General features: G+C 36.7%; 1 protein-coding gene and 1 pseudogene across 9 annotated transcripts in view; both read right to left on the minus strand.

Annotated features, from left to right (window-relative positions):
- Thsd7b (thrombospondin type 1 domain containing 7B) overlaps positions 1 to 25397 on the minus strand; it is a 1329200-nt gene that overhangs the window by 557956 nt on the left and 745847 nt on the right. The window lies entirely within an intron of this gene.
- LOC106010135 (small ribosomal subunit protein uS13 pseudogene) lies at positions 3024 to 4535 on the minus strand (annotated as a pseudogene).

Below are 25397 nucleotides of genomic sequence, written 5' to 3' on the forward strand. Positions count from 1 at the left end.
ACAGTTTCTCCCTCTTTGAAGGATGAAAGGGAAATCAAGAAAAAAAGATTTGATACACTGAGCTTCAGAGTTCTGAGAATAAGCAGATTGAGAAGTGGTATTTAGCCACAACATCTTTTAAGCTTTACTTCCACCTCAAATGACTTGGAAACCAAGTAAAGAATAATTACCTTTGTCTCTACAAAAGGTTACAGATTTTCAAGGATTTTGATGTAGAATTATCACAATAGGAGTTTTCTGCAGGATGACAAAGAAAAGCCATGAGGCCTAAATGAAAATCAACAAGGAAAAAGGAATCCAAAATGTCTTAGCTACAAAGCAATTAAAATTAGCAAGTCATTAAAAGCTTTGATGCTAAAACCATAAAGAGCCCTCCATTTAAGGTGATTTTCATTGGAAACAAGCTCTCAGGAGGGCTCTGTGACTCCCAGGGACACCTTGCAACTCATGGAATTCGAACAGTTGCTGAATTTAGCTGGGAAGAAATCAGACTAAGAGTAAATTAGTGTTGGGTGGATATACTGTCAGTTAGTAGAAAAGGTGCATGCTTTGTAAGCACATTCACTTTCAGGCCAAGGCAACAGGTGGAATATTGAGCAACATGTTCAAAGTTTAAGCAGAGGGCCTCAGGTGTACAACTGACAATTTTGGAAACTCAGGCACACATCGCAGGCTGAAAATGTTAGATCATGACAGTCTTTCCCAACCTTCTCTATTGGTAAGAATCACCTGTTAGGGCTAGGGATTTAGCTCAGTGGTACCGCATCTGCCTTGCAAGTGCAAGGTCCTGAGTCTGATCCCCAATATCACAAAAAAATAAAAAGAATCATCCGTTATACTACACACACTTTTAAATTTCTAGGCCCCAGACATTTCTCACAAAATCAGAAGAGCCCTGGAAACTGTATATATCATACATCAAAGTTGTTAATTCTTCCTTAAGTATTACTTAAGTTTCCTCTCTATTCCAAGACCCCATTTCTTTAAGTCTTAGTTCAAATAACAGTTCCTCTTAACTTAAACAGATATTATTAAGTCAATAAATAATTAGAGCTTACTTTAATGAAGTTATCCATCTTAAAAGTGATTGATGTGTTTGTAAGATATTTATTGTCAGTGGTATACATGGTAAAAGAATCTTATCAACTTTATCCAACTAATAGGAAAGGGAATTACAAGTAAAGAAATTTTGAGGAAAATAAAGTATTTGTATCATACATAATACATTAATTAACAAAAGAAGACATTATAGATAACAAACGAATATTACATAAACATAAACTCTTTTTAGAAAAAAGTGTTATGGTTCAACTGTGGAAATCAGTATGGAGATACCTCAAAGAACTAGGACTGGAAGTCCCATTTGACCCAGCTATTCCTCTGCTGGGTATCTTCCCCAAAGAATTAAAAGAATCATACCACAGTGATGTATGTGCACCCATGTTCATAGCAACACAGTTTGTAATAGCTAAAACTTGGAAACAGCCCAAATGCCCATCAATTGAAGACTGGATAAAGAAAATGTGTTTTTTTTATAAAATGGAGTACTACTCAGCCATAAAAAATGAGAAATTAGAGACATTTATTGTTAAATGGATGCACATTGGGGCGATACCCTTAAATGAAATAAATAGACACATATGTGTAAATACCGAATAGTTTCTCTAGTGTGAGAAACCGAAAGTGTAATTAAGGGCTAAATGGTATAATAGATAATGTGAAATTGGAAGAAAAGGGGCAAAGGGGAAGGGGAAGTGGAAGGGGTAGGGGAAAGGAAAGAAGGGAATGGAATTAATATGAAAAAATGAAAAAAAGGAAACAAAGTCTTTGTAAACAGGGAGGGCTGGAGGGATTGAAGGGAGGCGAGGGGAAGGGGGAAAAAATAAGAACCAAGAGAGTATGTAAAGGTGCAAATTTCCAATGATGAATGTCATTACATTGTATATCTAAAATGTACCAATAAAAGATATACAGTTAAAAATAAATTAAAACTCACTCTTAAAAAATGTTATGGTTCATATTTTCCTATATTAACTAGTATTTAATAAGGGATATTAAACTAATGTTAAATACACCTATGAGATGAAGGGAAATACAGTTTGTTATCCTCACCCTTAAGAAGGCCAAATTCAAAGCAAAGTCACAGTACTCATCTGCATCAGAGTAAGCATCATCTCCAGTGTTTTAGAATTAAAATTCATCTAACTCTCAACTCTATGCTTCTTCCTACTTAAAGCTCTTCTGCCAAAAAGTAATTATTATTTTCTATACTTACATGCATTTGAAAATTTCCATAATGAAACTTATTTACGTGTCATTAGGTATTAGTGTTTATGTAGTTCACACTGTAAGTTACGGCAGGTATCCTGCTCACTTCAGGGATTGGAGCTGAGTCGGGTTATGCATCTTACATATTAAAACAGCAACACCCTCAATAGAGATAGTAGATATTAAATATCAATGAGTAATACAGATAATAAAAGCCAGGCGGTAATAGACTATAACACAAGGAAGAACTGCAAGAAATAACATTGTTAGAACTGTCCCTCAGGGAAATTGTCATAGACAGGCTGTTTACTATTTTTAAAAAAATAACTATTTTATAAAAACCAGGCCAGGTGCAGTAGCACACAATTGTCAACCTAGTTACTCAGGAGCCTGAGGCAAGAGGATTACAAATTCAAGTCCAGCTTCTGCAATATAGTGAGACTATATCCCTCCTCAAAAAAAAATTTTTAAAGGCCTGGAATGTAGCTGAATGATAGAACAGTTGTCTAGCATGTGCAAGGCAAAGCCCTTCATTATGATTAATTATTTAATTAGTTAAATTTAGCTCATATAAGAAATTTTTGTTTTGTCTAAGTGTCTTATCTGAAATCCTTGGAATTAAAATTGTTTCAGAATTTTTTCACATTGACAATATTTGCATAGAATTTACTGGTTTAGCATCCCTAACATAAATATTCAAAATTTCCACTGAGTATTTTCTTTAGATATACAAACTATTTATTAACAGAAAAGGCCTACAGACTCATTTCGCACCCACAGTGTGGCCACAGAGTCGTTGTCTTGGTGTCCTAACCTCAGACTTGAAGGCCTCAGAAGTGTCACAGGCCCTGTAGGTTCTGATCTTCAGTTGCTCCAGATCTTCGTGGAGCTTGTTGTCCAGACCATTGGACCAAACCTGGCTGTATTTCATATCCTTCTCACCCTTCTGTCTGCTCAGGAACCAGTCTGGGATCTTGTACTGGCATGGATTCTGCTCACAGTGATCACATGCTCCACCTCATCTCAGTGGTTTCTCCAGCCCTGTTGGTGAAGCCAGTGTCTGCTTTCCTCAACATCACATGAGCATATCTTCACCCCCACACCATTCATGGGAGTGACAGAAAAGACTGCTTTCCACCGCCCATTGATGTTGGTGTTGAGTACTTGCAAAATGTGAAGGAGCTTCTCAGGGATCCCTACAGACATGGCAGTGGCAGCAACAGCAGCAATGGCAGCAAGTGGGCCTACTGTGGAAGAGCTCACTGAACATTTTTACTTTCCAGAATATTATTAAATAAAAATCTCTAATTCTCTGAGTTAATATATGTTCCATTTTGCTCCCCTTGTGTAATTCTTAGTGGGGGAAAGGTTTTTCACATTGAGATCAACAGGAGGCAATCCACTTATAGATGTAAACCTTTAAATGTCTGGAGTAAAATTTCCAGAACATCAGCTACAGAGGCCAAAAATTGAAGTAGGATCATTTTATTTCACGTCTTTAGAGTTTCACAGCACAAGTCAATCCATTATATTTCTCTCATACAAATTCTTGTAGCTTATTGGGAGAAATTGCACACCAATACATCAATACCTCAACAATATCCATTTTATTCAGTGAAATGTAATGCATTTCCAAAAAGAGTATGCTCACTTTCAAAATAAAATACATTTTTGCTCGTATGGTTTGGGTACAATTATTGTCTTCTATATGTTAATACCACAAGGGAAAATATCCAAAATCCTTTATAATCATGGTTATTTTTAGTCAATCAATGATTTTGGAGGATGTGGGTACATGATTGTTTCAAGTAGCAGAGGTAACTGTTTGTGATTATAATTGGAAAAGCAGAACACTCACTATATAAAATTCCTATGGTTACATTTTTCATGGACAGGGATACATTAATGCATGTATATGTGTACACATATGCATGTGTGTATAAATATGTTGATGGGAGCAAAATTCAGTGCATTTGTCATACATAGTTGAGCACTTCTTGTGATCATAGATATTGACATTGCTTGTTTTATACTATCTTTTAAAAAATATTTGTATAGCATATAGCCCTGGAAGAGAAATAATATCATCCTCTGTACCAAAGTTGGGAGAGGCTTGTTTTCAGCCCCCTTATAAGAATCTGGGATTTCTAAAGCTTGGAGTCCTCGTTCTGTCACAGAACCCCTTATGTGGACAGTTATCATGTGGACCTTGCTGAGTTTTACTGTTAGACTGAACACTAATACTGTGTATTACTAATAATACTATGTCTAGTAACACTGCTATAACAAAGTGCTCTTTGTCTCTGACCAAAGAGCTTTATAGCTTCTGCAAGTATCTATGAAACAGTAGCAAAATAACATGTTAGCTTATAAGTATAGGAACATCTTAAACCCTTTAGAGTTCTTGGTATGTCCATATATTAGGCACTCAGATTTGAACTTATGAACAGGACTTCTTATAATGGTTTTGTACAATTCCTTTAGAGTTCTTTATTTCTAAGTTATTCATTTCTAAACTCTTGGTACTACCACCAGCCGCAGTGTAGAGGAGGTGAGCCATGGGGGTGCCAATAACAAACCTCCCCCAACCCCCCCTGTCAAAATGAGAAGACACTTAAACAAGTCTCAAAACCAGACTTCCAGATCACCTAAAGTACCAATAAAGGGAAACGGGAGATGGAACCATCTGATACTCAACCACCTGGACTCCCTGAACGGGCTACAAAAGAGGATCTGGAAAAAAATGAAATCAGAAATAATTTCTCAAATAACAGCAGAGATTGTGCCCATAGTGCAAGGCATGATTAATAAATCTATAGTGGACACAGATAAAAAAAATAGAGGAGCTGAGGAACATGATGGAATCCCAACATAGGAAACAAATGGAATCCATAAAACAGATGCAAACAGATTTCCACGAGATTAAAAACTCCACTGAAAGTTTACACAGCAGAATGAGCCAATGTGAGGACAGAATTTCAGACATAGAAGATAAGATTGCAATTAGTGACCAGGAAAAGAAAATTTTCTTTAAAATAGTAAAGGACCATGAGAAATCAATCCAGCAGCTGCTAGATGATACAAAGAAGAATAATATAAGACTGAACGGAATCGAAGAAACAGGAGAGAGTTCAGATGACATAAAAAAAAAACTCTTCACAGAAGAGATGGCAGAAAACTTCCCCAGCAGGGGAAAAGAACTTCACATAAAGGTAAGTGAGGCATATAGGACTCCAACTAGCCTTGATCAAAAAACATCTACACATAGGCATATAATAGTTAAGATTCCAGAAACCCAATGGAAGAACAAAATTCTACAAGCAGTTAGAGAAAAGACACAGATCACATACAAAGGAAAGCCCATCAGAATCATAGCAGACTTCTCAACACAAACCCTCAAGACAAGAAGAGACTGGAGTGACATATTTCAACCCCTAAAGGAAAACAGCCTCCAAACCAGATTGATGTACCCTGCAAAATTATCTTTCAAAATTGACAGAGAAATAAGATACTCTCATGACATAGAGCACCTGAGGAACTTCATGAATACCAAACCAGCACTCCAAAAAATTTTAGACAATATCCTAGGAAAAGACAACAAGGATCACAACCACAAGAAGCCCAGAAGAGTGATTCTATTGGGTGCAACAAGAAATTAAATGCAAAGGGGGAGAATCCAACAAACAGAAAAAGTCAAGACAATGATAAAGTCAATATGTATCAGTTATAACCATAAATGTTAATGGTCTCAATTCACCAATAAAAAGAAATAGACTAGCAGAATGAGTCAAGAAGCAAGATCCAATAATATGCTGCATACAAGAAACACATTTAATTCAAAAAAACCTCATAGACTGAAAGTTAAAGGGAAAACAATACTCCATGTGACAGGAACCCGAAAAAAATCAGGAGTAGCTATCCTCTTTGTAGATCAAGTGGATTTCAAATGAAATTCTGAAACACTTCTGGTCCCAAGAATTTCAGATAACTGATAGTCAACTTGTATGTACAAATCTATTGTGAACATGTGTTTTCATTCCTCTTAAGTAAAAACTTAAGAACAGTTAAGAATAGAATTGTTGGTTCTTAACAATAATACAATACATTTATATATTGTTTTCCAAAATGGTTTTGTCATTTTACATTCACCTTAGCAGTATTGGATAGTTCTAACTGGTTCACACCTAAGCTGACATTTGTTCTTCTAAAACTTTTAACTTCATCTCCCTAATGAGTGTACAATACGATCTTGTTATTGTACTGATTAGTATTTTTTTGATTTTAGTGTTGCACACCTTTCCCTGTGCTGTACTGGCTACTTACCATCTTCTTGTGTCTACTTTTTTTAATTGGGTTGTCCATTAATGAGCTGTAAGAGTTCTATATATATTCTGGTTTTAGGTTATATGTATTATAAACATGGTCTGTTTAAAGACTACTTTTCAGTTTCTTAATGATGTCATTTAAAGTTCTAAATTTTGATGGAATCTCATTAATTAATTTCTTTCTTTTATACATCATGATTTTTGAATCCTAGGAAATTCTTGCCTATGCTAAATTCATGAACATTTTCCCCTATAATTTCTTTTTAAAGTTCTATAGTTTTAGTCTTTCATATTTAGGTTCATAGATCCTTTCAGTTATTTTTATGTATGGAAATAAAGAGTCAAGGTTAATTTTTTACATACAGATACCAGGTGTTCTAGTACCATTTGCTGAAAACACTCTTTTCCTCTGCTCTTGAGTTGAGTGTATGTTCTATAAAATGTTAATGTTAAATAATCTTTCAAAACTCAGTGGACCATATATGTGTGGTTCTATTTCTAGATTCTCTGTTTTATTCCATTGATCTGTATGTCCTTCCTTCTGCCAACAGTGCCTTGATTACTGTAGCTTTAGAGGAAGTCTTCAAATTAGGTAACAAATGTCTTCCAACACTGTTTTTTTTTTTCTTTTTACTTTTCTAGGTCCTTTGTACTCCCACATAACTTTTAAATTTCAGTATCCAATTCTTCATTTATAGCAAGTATACATAGAACTGAATTTTCGTATATATCTTGTGTTTTCTAGTCCTGCTAAATTCAAATACAAGTTCTAGGGGCTCCTAGCCATTTCTTAGTATTTTCTCTATAGATGATCATTTCATCTACATATAAAGATTTTACTTCTATCTTGCCAATCCTATGCTAATTGTCTTCTTATTGCCAGACTATTTTGGTTTGGGCCTATGTTTCAAAGTTTAATGGACAGATGAAGAGTAGGCATATCTGCCCTTGTTCCCCACCTTAGGGAGAAAGCATTGTATCTTTTCCATTTATATAAGGCATTTTTGCTGGAAATATGGAGTACATGGCTTATCTGTTGAGAAGGTTCTGTTCTACTTCTAGTCTCCTGATAGCTTTTACCATGAACAGCTATAGAATTTAGTCCAATACTTTTTCTCCAACTAGTGACAGGATCATATGGCTTTTTCCTTTTCTCTGTTCAAATGATGACTTTTGGGGGTGGATCTTCCAAAGCTGAACCAACACTGCCATCCCTGTAATAAAACCACTTTCTACATACTGCCAGATCTGACTTCCAATAGTTTGTTTTGTTAAACAAATTTTTATCTATGTTCATACTTTTTTCTTCTATTATCTTTATCCAGTTGTAGGATTAGCACAATGTTGATCTCCTAAAATGAGAGGGAGAAGTGTTTCTTCTTTCTTCTGCCTTAAATGTTTGATATACTTTATCAGTTAAAATGTATATGAGCCTGCTGTTGTCATATGGGTAGGTTTTCAAGCTAGGAATATACTTTCTTTAATAGGTGCTACTCAAATTTTATATTTCCTTCAGAGTCAGTTTCATTAATTTGTCTTCCAATGTACTTCTTAGATGTTGCCAAATTTATTTCAAAAAAGATTTTTGTAATATGCTTTCTATATTCTTTTAAATTCTGTAAAATCTGTGGTAATGTCCTCTAAATTTTGATATTCTAATTTTTAAAATATATAATTGATATTGTGTAATAGCAAGAAAAGGCCTAAAGGAGTAGGGGGAGTGGGAGGGGTATAGGAAAGGAAATGGAAAAGAAAAAATATGAGGAAAAAAAAAATGGAAACAAAGTCTTTGCAAATAGGGAAGCATGGAGGGGGTGAAGGGAGGGCAGGGGAAGGGGAAAAAAATAAGAACCAAGATACTCATGTAAAGTATAAGATCACAGTGATTAACGTAACTGTATTTTATACCTAAAATGTACCAATAAACTTAATTGAAAAAAAAATAAACTCTCTATTTGTGTTGTAAGAAATCCTGGGGTTATTTTATTGATCCCCATTTCAATTAAGTAACAACACTGGGAAATTCTTTGCAAAAGCCAAATTTTGTAATTTGGTCTATTATACCTATTCCAAAATCCTCACCTTCACTACTTTTCTATATGAAACTGGGTACTTCTTAAATTACAGTCCATGGATTTCTTGCATCAAAATCAACCAGAATGGCTTAAATGGGATGCTGACATGCAAATTTCTGGCACAGTGACAAATTTGCCTATAAATTCTGAATACACATCAAAGTTTGAGAATTCACAGAGTAGTATCTTTTTCTCAAAAGATGAATAACTGTGTTCATAAAAACCTCATGCCATCAGTAAGGCAAAAAAGTATGCAAGCTAGAGCCTGGTCATGCTCATTGGCTCTTAAACATTTTTAATTTTACATCATCTCAAAGAGAACAGGCCACAAAATCTTATTTCTGAAAGAAATTTTCTTTGTGGATCATTTTATAGTTCTTTAGTTTTACAGCTCTGAAAGCTGAAGTATTTTCATTTTTATAGATAGAAATTTAAAGGACATACTCCTTTCCTTTCCTAGGATGCTTGTTTAATTATGCATTTGAAAGATGGTTCTTACATACCTGAGGTATAAAATCTATCATATTATAACCATAAAATTTGTTTTTATGTTTTTCTCTCAAATTAACTTTGACCTCCTGACATTTTAGGTTGATTTGTTCATCCTTCCATACTGAATATTTGGCATGGTAGTTAACTTACAGGAAGGTCTCGATAAATGTGTAGATGCCTAAGAAGGAAAAAAAAAAGATATCTTCTGCTTTTTGACTATATATGTTAGGCACTGTACTATGATTTTTCCTTTTTTTTGTAATAGCGAAAACTTGGAAACAGCCCAAATGCCCATCAACTGGACACTGGATAATGAAAATGTGTTTTTTTTTATAAAATGGAGTACTACTCAGCCATAAAAAATGAGAAATTAGAGACATTTATAGCTAAGTGGATGGACATTGAGGTGATACTCTTAAGTGAAATAAATAGGACACGTGTAAATATCGAATAGTTTCTCTGGTGTGAGAAACTGAAAGTGTAAATAAGGACTAAATGTATAATAGGTAATGTGAAATAGGATGAAAAGGGGCAAAGGGGAAGGAAGTGGGAGGGCTAGGAGAAAGGATAGAAGGGAATGGGATTAATATGAGAAAATGGAAAAATAGGAACAAAATCTTTGTAAATAGGGAGGACTGGAGGGGTTGAAGGAAGGGCTGGGCAAGGGTGAAAAATAAGAACCAAGAGAGACTATGTAAAGGTGCAAATTTCCAATGATGAATGTCATCATATTGTATACCTAAAATGTACCAATGATTAGAATGAATAATCTATAATGTAAAATAGGAAGAAAAGGTCCAAAGGGGTAGGGGTAGTGAGAGGGGCAGGGGAAAGGAAAGAAGGGAAAGGAAAAATGCTGAGAAATGGAAAAAATGGAAATAAAGTCTTTGTAAATAGGGAAGGGTGGAGGGCGTGAAGGGAGGGCTAGGAATGGGGAAAACATAAGAACCAAGATGCATTATGTAAAGGTACAATTCCCAATGAGAAATGTAATTGTGTTGTATATCTACAATGTACCAATAAAAGAATTTAATACAAAAAAAAAAAGAGAGTCCTCCTGGAAACTCTACTATCTTCATTTACAAATGAGAAAAAGAGGGACTTATAGAGGTTGTGTGACTTGCCCAACATCACACAACTAACTCAGGAATGGGGAAGCTGGTGCCCAAACCTAGCAATCCAAACTTCAGATCATAAGATCTTAATTACTAAGCAAATTGATCCTCTGTACATTTATATTACACCATATAATCCATGTGATGTTGAGGGTTACCCACTTACTTAACTTTAGGAAAATTCAAATATTCGTTTATTTCTCAGAAATAAAGAAAAGAGGTTTTGGCATGCAGAATTTTGAACACACAAAGATATCACATCTTATTCCCTGAAACCTGTGAATATGCTAGGTTGCCTGGCAAAGAGGAATTAAACTTTCAAATGGATTTAAGGTTGTTAATACAGTGATCTATACATTGGAAGGTTATGCTTTCCTGGATTATACAGGTGAACCCAGTATACTTACAAAGGTTCTTATAAAGAGAAACGGGAAGCAGAATAATTATAATCTAAAAGTGATTTGTAGATATTCTGCTTTGAGCATAGAGGAAGTAGTCATGAGATATGAAATAAAGATAATCTCTAAAAAAGCAGGAGGAAATTCTCACCTACAACATTCAGAAAGAATGTAGTCCTATTAAAGCCTTGCTTGTACACCAGTAACACTCAGTGGAGACTATTGACCTCCATTACTGTAAGATAAATATACCTGTATTATTTTAAGTATATCTGTAAAATAATATGTATTACTTTAAGGCAATAAACTTGTGATTATAGCAGCATTAGGAAATCAATACGAATGTGTAATAGAAAACAATGTCTATAGAAGGGACATCCACCTGCCTCTCAAAGATTCATGCTCCCTTTCTAACGTACATATTGTTCCTAGAAAGTAGATTCCTATCCGATGGCCACATATTTAAGGAACCCTAACTTTCCTTCCTTCACTTTTCAGCACTGAGATAGGGCCACAATGACCCATCTCCTCAGGAGACAGTAGAAGTATATCCATTCCAAGTGAAGCCTTTATGATCTGTCTGTGACCCTCATACTTTCGGCTCCCTGTAGATAAAATGGGTGCTTCCAGAAACAAAAAACAAACTTGGGCACTGAAAGGTTAACTAATTTGCCAAAGGCCACACAATGTGTCTGGAATAGAATGAACATGAGGGAGAGTGGAATGAGTTGAGCTAGAAACATAGGCAAGGGAAAAATCCTTTATGAGTATATGAGTAATGTTAAGATGTTTGAGTTCAGAGATTATTGAAATGAATTTGCATCAAATGATACATCAGTAAGGTTTCTTTATAAGAATGCTTTGGCAAAAAAATCAATGAAGCAAAGAAGTGGTTCTTCAAAAGAATAAACAAAATTGACAAACCCTTAGCAAAGCTTGTCAAAAAAAAAGGAAAGAAAAGGCCCAAATCCATGCAATTAGGAATGAAAAGGGTGAAATTACAATGCACCCAGCAGAAGTCCAGAGGATCATCAATACCTACGTGGAGAACCTTATCTGGAAAATGTGGAAGAAATGGGCAGATTCTGAGATACATATGAATTACCAAAGTTGAACGAAGAAGACCTAAGAATTCTAAACAATGTAATATCAATCAATGAAATTGAAAACTTAACAACTAAGAAAAGCCCGGGCCCTGATGGCTTCTCTGCTGAATTCAACAAGGCATTTAGAGAAGAACTATTGCCACTACTGTTGAAATTCCTTACTGAAATTGAAAGGGAAGTAATGGTCCCAAAATCATTCTTGGAAGCAAGTATTACCTTGATCCCAGAAGCACAGAAAGACACAATGGAAAAAAGAGAACTACAGGCCAATCTCACCAAGAAACATAGATGCAAAAATCCTTAATAAGATACTGGTAAGTAGAATGCAGAAGATCATCAAGAGGATTATACACCCTGAACAAGTGGGATTCATCCCACAGATTCAGGGATGGTTCAACATAGGCAAATTAATCAATGTAATACAGTATATTAATAGAGTCAAGGACATAAATCATATGATGATCTCAATAGATCCAGAAAAAGCAGTCAACAAAATCCAATATGTATTCATGATAAAAACCCTATAAAAATTAGAATAGATGGTCTCTACCTCAATCTAATAAAAACTATCTATGAAAAATCAACAGCCAAAATCATACTAAATGGTCAAAAACTGAAATACTGCACATAAAATCAGGAACAAGACAAGGATGCCCACTATCACCACTCCTGTTCAATATAGTTTGGGAAACATTAGCCACAGCAATTAGATGAGAAAAAAATAAAAGAAATAAAGATAGGAAATGAAAAAGTGAAATTGTCATTATTTGCAGATGACATGATACTCTACATAAAAGACCCCAACAACTCCTCCAAAAGTCTTCTAGACTTAGTAATCAAATTCATTAAAGTAGCTGGATACAAGGTCAACACACAAAAATCAATAGCTTTCCTCTACATGAACAATACACTCACTGAGAGAGACATGGGACAAACAATTCCTTTTACAATAGCATCCAAAAAATTGAAATATCTAGGAATCAACCTAACAAAAGAAATCAAAGAACTCTTCTCTAAAAACTATAACACTCTGAAAAAAGAGATTGAAGAGGATATCAGAAAATGGAAAGACATCCCTTGGTCCTGGATAGGAAGAATCAACAAAGTGAAATGGCCATGCTTTCAAAACTACTATATAGATTCAATGCAATCCCAATTGAAATCCCAGCAGCATACTTCATGAAAATTGAGAAAACCATCCAAAAATTCTTTTGGAACAGGAAGAGACCCAGAATAGCAAAAGCAATACTAGGCAAAAAAAGACAATATACAGAGTATCACAACCCCCAACTTGAAACTATACTACAAAGCTACTGTGATAAAAACAACATGGTACTGGCAAAGAAACAGACCTGAGGACCAGTGGAACAGATTAGAAGATGCAGAAGCAACGGCAGACACACTCAGCCACCTCATTTTGACAAAGGAGCCAAACACCCTCACTGGAGGAAAGATAGCCTCATCAATAAATGGTGCTGGAAAAACTGGGTTTCAACTTGCCAAAGATTAAAACTAGATCTATATCTCTCACCATGCACTAAGCCAAAATTGAAATGGATTAAAGAGCTAAATATTAAAACAGAAACACTAAACCAGCTGGGAGGGAGGTTAGGTCGAACTCTGGAAGACATTGGAATAGGAAAAGTTCCATGTGAACTATCACAAACAACCAACAACTGGGACCTCTTCTTATTAAAAAGCTTCTGCACTGCAAGAGAAACCACCAACAGTTTGAAGAGATAACCCACAATGTGGGAAAAAATTTTCACCAACAGTTCCTCAGACAAAGGTCTACTATCTCGAATCTATAAAGAGCTTAAAAAAATCAGACTTCCCAAATTTAAAGATCCAATTCAAAAATGGGCATCTGAAATGAACAGGCATTTCTCAGACAAAGAAGTAAAAGCAGCAAATAAACATATGAAAAAGTGTTCAACCTTACTGGTCATTCAAGAGATGCAGATGAAACATTGAGACTCCACCTCACCCCAGAAAGAATGGCTGCTGTCAAGAAATCAATCAATAACAAATGTTGGTGGGCTTGTGAAGAGAAAGGAACCCTTCTCCATTGTTGTTGGGAGTGCAGACTGGTGCAACCACTGTGGAAATCAGTATGGAGATACCTCAAAGAAATAAGACTGAAAGTCCCTTTTGACCCAGCTATTCCTCTATTGGGTATCTTCCCAAGAGATTTAAAAGAATCACACCACAGTGATATATGTGCACCCAGGTTCATAGCAGCACAGTTTGTGATAGCTAAAACTTGGAAATAGCTCAAATGCCCATCAACTGGAGACTGGATAAAGAAAATGTAGTTTTTCTATAAAGTGGAGTACTACTCAGCCATAAAGAATGAGAAATTAGAGACATTTATAGCTAAAGGGATGCATATTGAGGCAATACATTTAAGTAAAATAAATAAGACACACATGTGTAAATACCAAATAGTTTCTCTGGTGTGAGAAACTGAAAATGTAAATAAGGACTAAAAGGTAAAATAGATAATGTAAATAGTAAGAAATGGGAACAGTGAAAGAGAAAGTGGGAGGGGTGGGGAAAGGAAAGAAGGGAATGGACTTAATATGAGAAAATGAAAAAAAATGGAAACAAAGTCTTTGTAAACAGGGAGGGGTGGAAGGGTTGAAGGGAGGGCAGGTGAATGGGGAAAAATATAAGAACCAAGATAGAGAATGTAAAGGTGCTAATTCCCAATGATGAATGTCATTTTATTGTATACATAAAATGTACCAATAAAATTAGTAATAAAAAAAGACTGCTTTGGCAAAAGTGTGGAGACGACAAATAACATCAAATAGTTATTAGTTACAATAGTGCTTATTACACAAGGATTTGTTCTAAGCAATGTGTGCATGTGTGTTTGTCCATCTGGGGGTTTATTTAATGTTCACAGCACTCCTACGAGCCAGAAATAATCATTTTTTCTACCTTACAGATGAGGAAACTGAAGTTAAATGAAGACTAACTTATCCAAATCTACACAGCTTGTAAGTGATAGAAGGAGGAAGAGGACAGAGGGAGCCTCACTGAAGAGACACGTGCTGAACAAAACAGTCAAACCTCATACTATTTGGACAGGCATAAGAATAAAATGCTCTTCATTCCTACAGTTAAGAAACTATTATGGCAGTCTATATAAGAAATAGTGCTACATGTGAAGAGAGATGAAAATAAATAAATTATAATTGGAGGTAAATTAACAGAATGTGGTGATAGGTTAAATGTGTGTAAAGGGGTTAATGCCAATGAAATATTGAGATTTCCTAGATTTCTAGACAAATCTCTAGCATAGTTATGGGGAGGAGAGTAAAGAATTCAGTGCAGGCAACATTGAGTTAAAAATGCTTAGAGAGGCCCAGGGATTTAGCTCAGTGATTCTGCTGCCTGCCTCGCAAGCACAAGGTCCGAGTTTGATCCCTGGTACCACAAACAAACAAACAAACAAACGCTTAAAGAAATAGCTGTTTCTAAGACAGAGTTCCAAGGCTACAAAGAATAAAGTTCAAGAAGAATCAGAAATACATGTAAAGTCTTAGAAAAGCATATGTTAGGAGAAATAAGATCAAGAGGCCAATTGTATACCATTTGACTACAATTATCGGAATACATCAGATATCTGAAAACTGGCTAAGAAAGTAGATTTTAAGAGTTCTCATCACAAAAATAAGTATGTGAGGTGATACATATGTTAAATATTGTGATTTAGTCATTGCACAACATACACATATATGGAAACACCATGTTGTATACCATCAATACATACAAATTCACTTGTCAATAGAAAAGTTAAAAGAAAAGGATACGTTGAAAGACAGTGATAAATTATAATTTAAGACAAACAAGATCTTGGAATTAGAAGTAGCCTTAAAATGCAGCTGGGTTTCCAGCTTTTCTTTGGACAAAGGAATCAATCCCTGACCCACTAAGCCTGAAAGAAAACAGCCAGAAGACACAAGGAGTCACTTAACTATTCTTAGCTAAGGGAGAGCTTACTAAATGTCTATTCTACCCTGTGAACAGAATCTAACAAGAAGTGGAAAATACAGCTTGGGAAAAATTGTTAAATAGAATAAGTTAGTATGAATGTTAAAACTTTCCTACCAGGTTCTATGCCACACACCAACAATCCCTGAAATCTTGGAGGCTGAAGCAGGAGGTTCATAAATTCCAGCCTAGCCTGGAGAATGTAGTGATTTAGTGAAACCATTTCAAGACAAGAAAGGGCTGGGGAGGTAGCCCAGTATAAAGGCCTTGGTTTCAATCCTTAGTACAAAAAAACAAACAAACACAAAAACTATTTTGCAGTAAGGTTTGGACAATAAACAAGTATTTATATCTTCCACATCCTTCTTCCTAGTGGCATTTGTATATTTAAAGACCGTTGGAGAAATAGATTTAGAAACAATAACTTTGTTTCAACAATTCCACAGCCAAGAGGAACCTCATTATCTCTTGGCTTGGTGTTCAAGAAAATTCAGTTCCAGCTGACAAAATGAAGTTGAGTGAGACATTCAAGTAAAGATTGTGAATGCGCTAGTCTCAGCATATTTTTTTCTCTCAAATACAATTTTCTACTCAGAAAAAGAGAACTTAACTGTTCTTTAATGAAATGTAGGTGTACATGGACAACGGAATAAAGAGAAAGCTGTCCCAAAGTGAAAAGAAATGACTAAAACTAAATGTTAGGAAGATAGGAAAGAGTTTATACTCATTTGCTTAAGAAATATATACTGAGCTGAGTCACATGGAAGACACCGAATCACCCCACTGAAGACAGGCAAGTCTGCCCAAACCCTACCAAGGTCCCCAGTCCCGCAGAACATGCAGAATCAGCCCACTGCAGACAGGCAGGTCTGTGCACGCCCTACCAAGGTCCTGAGTCATGCAGAAGACACCAAATCACCCCACTACAGACAGCCAGCCACCTGATTCCACATTACAAAGGTGCAGAGGACACCAGACCACCAGACAAAGGTACTGAGTCCCACTGTTCCCGGCCCAGAGGTAGGGACTTCTGAGCCATCATCCCACTGCTCCTGGTCCAGAGGAAGGGGCTTCTCGGTCACCATGCCTCCCGCTGCTCCCAGCCCAGAGGAAAAGCCTTTTGGGCCACCTTCTGTCCCGTTGCTCCTGGCCCAGAGGAAGGGGCTTCCAGGCCACCATCCCTCCCACTGCTCCCGGCCCAGAGGGAGGGGCTTCTGAGCAACCATCCCACTGCTCCTGGTCAATAGGAAGGGGTTTCCCAGCCACCATCCCTCCGGCTGCTCCCAGCCCACAGGAAAGGGCTTTTGGGTCACCATCCCTACCGCTGCTCCAGGCCCCTGTCCCACCTCACCCACCTCAGAGGAGGTAATCCATGCAGGCGCAAAAAGCCCCCCGCCCCAGTCGAAATGAGAAAACACATAAATAAGTCTCAAAACCAGACTTCCAGATCACTTACAGCAAACCCAAAGGGAAATGAGATGGAACACTCTGATACTCAACCACCTGGACCCACTGAACTGGCAACAAAAGGGGATCTGGAAAAAATGAAAACAGAAATAATTTCTCAGATAACAGGAGAAATTGTGCCCTTAGTGCAAGATATGATTAATAAATCTAGAGAGAAGCTGAGGAAAATGATGGAATCCCAACATAAGAAACAAATGGAATCCATAAAACAGATGCAAATAGATTTCCAGGTCATGAAAAACTCCACTGAAAGTCTACACAGCAGAATGAGCCAGTGTGAGGACAGAATTTTAGATGTATAAGATATGATTGCAATTAGTGACCAGGAAAAGAAAAATTGCTTCAAAATTATAAGGGAACATGAGAAATCAATCCAGCAGCTGCTAGATGATGCAAAAAAGAATAACATAAGACTGATTGGGCTCAATGAAGAAACAGGAGAGAGTGCAGATGACATAAAAAATCTCTTCACAGAAATAATGGCAGAAAACTTCCTAAGCAGGGGAAAAGAGCTTGACATACAGATAAGTGAGGCATATAGGACTCCAAATAGCCTTGATCAAAAAAAATCTACACATAGGCATGTAATTGTTAAGATTCCAGAAACACAACAGAAGAACAAAGTTCTACAAGCAGTCAGAGAAAAGAAACAAATCACATACAAAGGAAAGCCCATCAGAATCATAGCAGACATCTCAACACAAATCATCAAGGCAAGAAGAGCTTGGAGTGACATATTCCAAGCCCTAAAAGAAAACAACCTCCAACCCAGATTGATGGACCCTGCAAAACTATCTTTCAAAATGGATGGAGAAATAAGATACTTTCATGACAAAGAGCACCTTAGGAACTTCGTGAATACCAAACCAGCACTCCAAAGAATTTTACACAATAGCCTAGGAACAGACATTGAGGATCACAACCCCAGGAAGCAAAGCAGAATGAACCCATCTGGCATGACAAGAAATTAAATGGAAAGGGGGAGAACCCAAAAAAAAAGAAAAAGTCATGGCAATGACAAGTCAATACGTTTCAGTTATAACCATCAATGTTAATGGTCTCAATTCAACAATCAAAAGAAATAGACTGGCAGAATGGGTCAAGAAGCAAAATCCAACAATATGCTGCATACAAGAAACACACTTCATTCAAAAGGAATCTCATAGACTGCAAGTTAAAGGGTGGAAAACAATACACCATGTGACAGGAACCCCCAAAAAAGCAACAGTAGCTATCCTCTTGGCAGAACAAGTAGATTTCAAACCAACACTGATTAAGAGAGATGAAGAAGGACACTACATCCTTGTAAAGGGAAGAATCCAAGAGGAAGAGATGACAATCATAAATATCTATGCACCAAACACTAGTGCACCCAACTATATAAAACAAATACTAACAGACAGGAAAAGTCATATATGCACTAATACAATTGTAGTGGGGGACCTCAACACACTACTGGCATGAATAGACAGATGAACCTGACAAAAAATAAGTAATGAAATACTAGAACTCAATCGAACTCTTGAACAAATGAACTTAGCAGATGTTTACAGAGTCTTTCACCCCACAAAATCAGAATACACATTCTTCTCAGCTGCACATGGGTCATTCTCCAAAACAGACCACATACTCACACATAGACCATGTTTAAGTAAGTGCAAAGGAATTGAAGTTATCCCCTGTATATTATCAGACCATAGTGTGATGAAATTGGAAATCCATAGCAAAAGAAACTCAAAAAATTTCATAAACAGGTGGAAATTGAACAACACACTTCTGAATAACCAATGGGTCACAGGGGAAATTAAAGAAGAAATCAGACAGTTCCCTCAATGAAATGACAATGACAATACAACATATCGGATTCTTTGGGACACAATGAAAGCTGTCTTACAAGGGAAATTCATAGCAGTGAATACGCATATTAGGAAAACAGAACGAGCCCAATTAAACAACCTGATGCTGAACCTCAAGCTTCTAGAAAAAGAAGAACAGGACAACCCTAAAACTCATACAAGGGAGGAAATTATAAAGATCAGAGGAGAAATCAATGCAATGGAGACTAAGAGAACGATGCAAAAAAATCAATGAAGCCAAGAGTTGGTTCTTTGAAAGAATCAACAAAATTGACAAACCTTTAGTCAACCTTGTCAGAAAAAGGAAAGAAAAGGCCCAAATCCATGCAATTAGGAATGAAAAGGTTGAAATTACAACAGACCCAGCAGAAATCCAGAGGATCATCAATACCTACTTCCAGAACCTATATGCCAATAAGATGGAGAACACCGAAGAAATGGACAGATTCCTAGATACATATGAATTACCAAAGTTGAACGAAAAAGAACTAAAAATTCTGAAAAACCCAATATCAACCAATGAAATTGAAAATGTAATTAAAAACTTACCAACTAAGAAAAGCCCGGGCCCTGATGGCTTCACTGCTGAATTCTACAAGACATTTAGAGAGGAATTGCTGCCGCTACTGTTTAAACTCTTCAATGAAATTGAAAGGGAAGCAATACTCCCAAATTCATTCCTGGAAGCAAGCATCACCTTCATCCCCAAAGCAGAGAAAGACCCAACTGAAAAAGACAACTATAGGCCAATCTCACTAATGAACACAGATGCAAAAATCCTTAATAAGATAAAGGCAAACAGAATGCAGAAGATCATCAAGAAGATCATACACCCTGATCAAGTGGGATTCATCCCAGGGATGCAGGGATGGTTCAATATACGAAAATCCATTAATGTAACACACTATATCAATAGAGCCAAGGACAAAAACCATATGATTATCTCCATAGATGCAGAAAAAGCATTAGACAAAATCCAACATGCATTTATGATAAAAACCCTACAAAAAATTGGAATAGATGGTGTCTACCTCAACTGATAGGAGCCATCTTTGAAAAACCAACAGCCAATATCATACTAAATGGTCAAAAACTGAAATCCTTCACACTACAATCAGGAACAAGACAAGGATGTCCACTATCACCACTCTTGTTCAATATAGTTCTGGAAACATTAGCCACAGCAATTAGACAAGAGAAAGAAATAAAAGGAATAAAGATAGGTAATGAAGAAGTCAAATTGTCATTATTTGCAGATGACATGATACTCTATATAGAAGAACCCAAGAACTCCACCAAAAGTCTTCTAGACGTAATCACCAAATTCAGTCAAGTAGCTGGTTACAAGGTCAACACACAAAAATCAATAGCTTTCCTCTACACAAATGACAGACTCACTGAGAGAGAAATAGGGCAAAGAATTCCTTTCACAATAGCATCCAAAAAACTGAAATACCTAGGAATCATCCTAACGAAAGAAATCAAAGACCTCTTCTCTGAAAACTATGGCACTCTGAAAAGAGACATTGAAGATGATATCAGAAAATGGACAGACATCCCCTGCTCCTGGGTAGGAAGGATTAATATAGTGAAAATGGCCATACTTCCAAAACTGCTATATAGGTATAATGCAATTCCAATTGAGATCCCACCAGCATACTTCATAGACCTTGAGAAAACAATCCAAAAATTCATTTGGAACAAGAAGAGACCCACAATAGCAAAAGCAATTCTAGGTAACAGAGACATGGCAAGGGGTATCACAATCCCCAACCTGCTACTATACTACAAAGCTACTGTGTTAAAAACAGCATGGTACTGGCAAGGAAACAGACTTGAGCACCAGTGGAACAGATTAGAAGATGCAGAAACAACGCCAGACACACTCAGCCATCTCATCTTTGACAAAGGAGCCAAACACCCTCACTGGAGGAAAGAGAGCCTCTTTAATAAATGGTGCTGGAAAAATTGGGCTTCAACTTGCCAAAGATTAAAACTAGACCTGTATCTCTCACCATGCACTAAACTAAAATCAAAATGGATTAAAGATCTAAATGTTAAAAGAGAAACTCTGAACCAGTTGGAACAGAGGTTAGGTAGAACCCTTGAAGACATCGGTGTAGGAAAAGATTTTATGAACCAAACTTCAGTTGCCCGTGAACTAGCACAATCAACAAATGGGATCTCTTCTTATTAAAAGGCTTCTGCACAGCAAAAGAAACCACTAGCATTGCGAAGAGACAACCCACAATGTGGGAAAAAAACTTCACCTGCTCTTCCACAGACAAAGGTCTACTATCTCGAATTTATAAAGAACTTAAAAAGATCAGACCTCCCAAATTTAAAGACCCAATCTGAAAATGGGCATCTGAAATGAACAGACATTTCTCAGACAAAGAAGTAGAAATAGCAAATAAATACATGAAAAAATGTTCAACATCACTGGTCATTCAAGAGATGCAAATGAAAACAATGCTGAGATTCCACTTCACTCCAGAAAGAATGGCTGCTGTCATGAAATCAACCAATAACAAATGCTGGCTGGGCTGTGGGGAAAGAGGAACCCTGCTCCACTGCTGGTGGGAGTGTAGATTGGTGCAACCACTGTGGAAATCAGTATGGAGAAACCTCAAAGAACTTGGACTGGAAATCCCATTTGACCCCACTATTCCACTGCTGGGGATCTTCCCCAAAGAATTAAAAGAATCATACCACAGTGAGATATGTGCACCCGTGTTCATAGCTGTATAGTTTGTAATAGCTAAAACTTGGAAACAGCCCAAATGCCCATTAGCTGGAGACTGGATAAAGAAAATGTGGTTTTTTTATAAAATGGAGTACTACTCAGCCATAAAAAATGAGAAGTTAGAGACATTTATAGCTAAGTGGATGCACATTGAAGCAATACTCTTAAGTGAAATAAATAGGAGACACATGTGTAAATACCAAATAGTTTCTCTGGTGTGACAAGCTGAAAGTGTAAATAAGGACTAAATGTGTAATAGGTAATGTGAAATAGGAAGAAAAGGGGCAAAGGGGCAGGAAGTTGGAGGGCTAGGAGAAAGGATAGAAGGGAAGGGGATTAATATGAGAAAATGGAAAAATAGGAACAAAATCTTTGTAAATAGGGAGGACTGGAGGGGTTGAAGGGAGGGCTGGACAAGTGTGAAAAATAAGAACCAAGAGAGATTATGTAAAGGTGCAAATTTCCAATTATGAATGTCATTATATTGTATACCTAAAATGTACCAATGATTAGAATGAATAATCGATAATGTAAAATAGGAAGAAAAGGTCCAAAGGGGTAGGGGTAGTGGGAAGCACAGGGGAAAGGAAAGAAGGGAAAGGAAAAAATGATGAGAAATGGAAAAAATGGAAATAAAGTCTTTGTAAATAGGGAAGGGTGGAGGGCATGAAGGGAGGGCTAGGAATGGGGAAAAAATAAGAACCAAGATGCATTATGTAAAGGTACAATTCCCAATGAGAAATGTAATTGTGTTGTATACCTACAATGTACCAATAAAAGAATTTAATAAAAAAAGAGAAATATATACTGAGATTTTTATCTTTTGCCAAGCAATGTGCTAACTGCTATTAAGTTTACCATAATTGCTAAAATTATTCTTTCTCTCAAGATTCATGCATGTAAGGTGAAAAGAAGGAGGCAGGGAGAAAAATAAATGGAAAAATCGGATAATGTAGAAAAAGAAGAGAAAGAAACCTGAAGGAAAGAGAGAAAATAGAGATAGAAAATACAGGTGGAAAACAAAAGGGTTCCACCCTTCAAAAGGCCCAATTATTTCTCATTTATCACAATGTCATTTAAAATGGTATCTCTCATTCTTTCAACACATATTCATTCAGTTTTATGTAGGTGAAATCTTCTGGCAAGCAGAACCTATAATGAGAATTTGTCATTAATACATACTTTATTTGGGATGCACAAAGCCAGAAAGCAGTGGCTTTACGGAAATAACAAGAATAAAACAAGAAAGATACGAAGTAAATCTATATGATGTGCTATTGTGCCAACCATAATTTCATATAAAACCACAAATAAATATAGCAATCAATTGGCAGATCTATGTGTTGTGCACAAACAGAATTTTCCTTTAAAAAAAACTGTCAGAAGAAACTGCATATGGACATGATATCAAGCCGCAGTGAGAATAGACTGACCGCCCCCCCCTTGACCTTGTTTCCCACTCATCAAGGCTCTGCCCTGGGAGCCAAGTGTTCCACACTCTCAACTTGTATCCTCCAGATTACAATATCCAGCCCCTTGGCTATGACTAAGGAAGCCACATACCATGTACTACCATGTGCTGGTATATCTAAGACTGAAAGTGGACTAGCAAATTCATGCTTGTAAAGCATTAACCAAGAGAAAAAAAGAAAGTGGCAAATGAAGATGAGAATGTGCAGAGAGCTGGAATTCAATACAAGCATCATTTAAGGCCAGATACTATGCAAAGTGCTAGGTAGACAATAGTGAATGACATGGAAATGGTTCCCCAACTTCTGTGGTAAAGCCTGGTGAATAGTACACACCAATAATCAATGACAGTGAGTGACATAAAGTGCTATGGAGGCTGAGGAGCACAAATTCATCTCAAAGGGTTACCTGAAAAAACAGCTTCTAACAGCAGTGGCTGGCAAGATGATGTGCCTGAGCCCTGGAGTAAGTGTGCAAAGGTGATTAAATGATAGTGGAAGACACTGGGCAGTGGATAGACAGCAGCTGGCTCCAAATGTACAAAGCATGAAAAACGTTCAGCACTGAAGTCCAAAGTGTTGGATAGGGATGGAGAATGGAGAGCCTTATAGTTGTATAGAAAGTGTTATGTTGCTGCAAGAGTATAGATTCAGTGCTAGAGGATTAGGAAAGAGGAAATACCACTGCAAACCACTGGAAAAATCTAAACCTGTGTCTAGCCTGAGGCTCTTGAAAAGTTTTCTCCTCCAAAAAGCCACGTGCTTAGTTCAATAACACATAGCACCAAATTATCAAGTTAGTTATGCTAGTTTTGAAGAAATATATACTACACTGCACAGAGGAGAACTTTCCTCTGTAGATCATCAAGTTAGGTGGGGCCTATATGTCATCAAGAGAATCTATTTTCCCAAAAACCACTAATTTTTCCTAGCAGCAACCTCTCTTCACTGACTTCCTCCTGAAGTATCTTGCCTTTCTCATTTGTCCCTGTTAGTTCCCTCCAGCTCTCATTTAAACTGTATTGTAAATTTTACCTTGTGCTAAGTGAATTAGGAAATTTTAATATCAAGAAATATCCGATAACTTAATGAATGCTTAAAGCAGAAACTCTTTAATATATTTGTGAAGCATAGTAATTCAATAAACATTTCTATATCCAACTGAGATAAGTTTGTTACAATTGATTTTGAAAGTCATGAATTTAGATACAGAAGCAATCAACAGTAACAATGGAAACCAATCTCAATTTGGACTTCTCTGACCTAGTTGCCTCTAAATATTTAATGTTCCTTTTCTCCTTTCCTAAACTTTGTTCAGATTGTATAATTTTAGGGAGAATACTTAGACTATATTCATATACATCTGTCTTATCTGTATCTATGTCTTATTTTAAATGGTCTCTATTTGCCTCTCCAATGAAACAAAGCTTAATGCACATTGTTACTTTAACCAGCTCTCCTACTTCTTTTCATTTACACAAAATTGGGGAAGTAAAGCATCCTATGTCAGACCATGGCAGGGTGACATACTAGGTGCTCTTCTTACAAAAGGAGATGTAATGGCCAGGGATTTAGCTCAGTGGCACAGCACCTGCCTGGCAAGCATGAGGTCCCGAGTTCGATCCCAGCCAGGTACCAAAAAAAAAAAAAAGGAGATGTAGTCAACATGAGAGATCTTGAGTATCTGTGAATCTAGGATCCTTTAAAAATAACCTATGGAAAACTGGACTTTCATGTCCCAAACTCTATCCTACATTAGTTTATAGGTTTAAGGTATAGAGAGATGATGCAGCCAAATGGAAAAGAAAATCCCTGAGGTGTGACTTATTAAGTTGTCCTTTTCCTCCTCTATCCACCCCCCTAGCACAAACACACATACCTTTTCCCCATTCCTCTCCTTTCTCTTTCCTCCTTCTTCTCCTTGTTAAGGACTTGGAGCAATGACTTCCATTTTCTCACCTTCCCCACAGCCTTCTGTCACTGCATGTTTCCTTGTAAGGAATACGTAGATCAGCCTATTGATAATTATCTTCTACTTCCTTTTGCAGACTTTATTCAACTCCCAGGATCCTAATAAT

The sequence above is a fragment of the Heterocephalus glaber genome, unplaced genomic scaffold, assembly GCF_053883595.1.
Source record: "Heterocephalus glaber isolate CG9 unplaced genomic scaffold, H.glaber_assembly_v1.0 deba00000347, whole genome shotgun sequence".
NCBI classification, from domain to species: Eukaryota; Metazoa; Chordata; class Mammalia; order Rodentia; family Bathyergidae; genus Heterocephalus; species Heterocephalus glaber.